Here is a 344-nt window from a genome sequence, read left to right as displayed (position 1 = left end):
CCATTCATACTACTAACCTTAGTATGTACAACAATAATCATATAACAATACTGTTAACCACAACGATAACACCAATTTATTTAACGGGAACGTAGAGCAGCCATACTTAACCTAAGAGCGGAAGAAGAACGGATTTTGGCAACAGAATGAAAGGAAATGCCCTTAATTAAGAAAAGAAGCAAAGAAGGAAGGAAAAGTGTTCAGTTAAGGGAAAGGTCATCGTATCTGGAGAAAAGAAAAAAGTGAACAAACAGAAGATAAAAGGCCATGGACGAGCGAGTTGGTGATTAATTATTTCACTCGCATTTTGTGGCAACGGCGAAAGGAGGTTAATCAAGAAGAGG

This window comes from Penaeus monodon, chromosome 15 (assembly GCF_015228065.2).
Source record: "Penaeus monodon isolate SGIC_2016 chromosome 15, NSTDA_Pmon_1, whole genome shotgun sequence".
Classification (NCBI taxonomy): Eukaryota; Metazoa; Arthropoda; class Malacostraca; order Decapoda; family Penaeidae; genus Penaeus; species Penaeus monodon.
Note: the sequence above shows the minus strand (reverse complement) of the source record.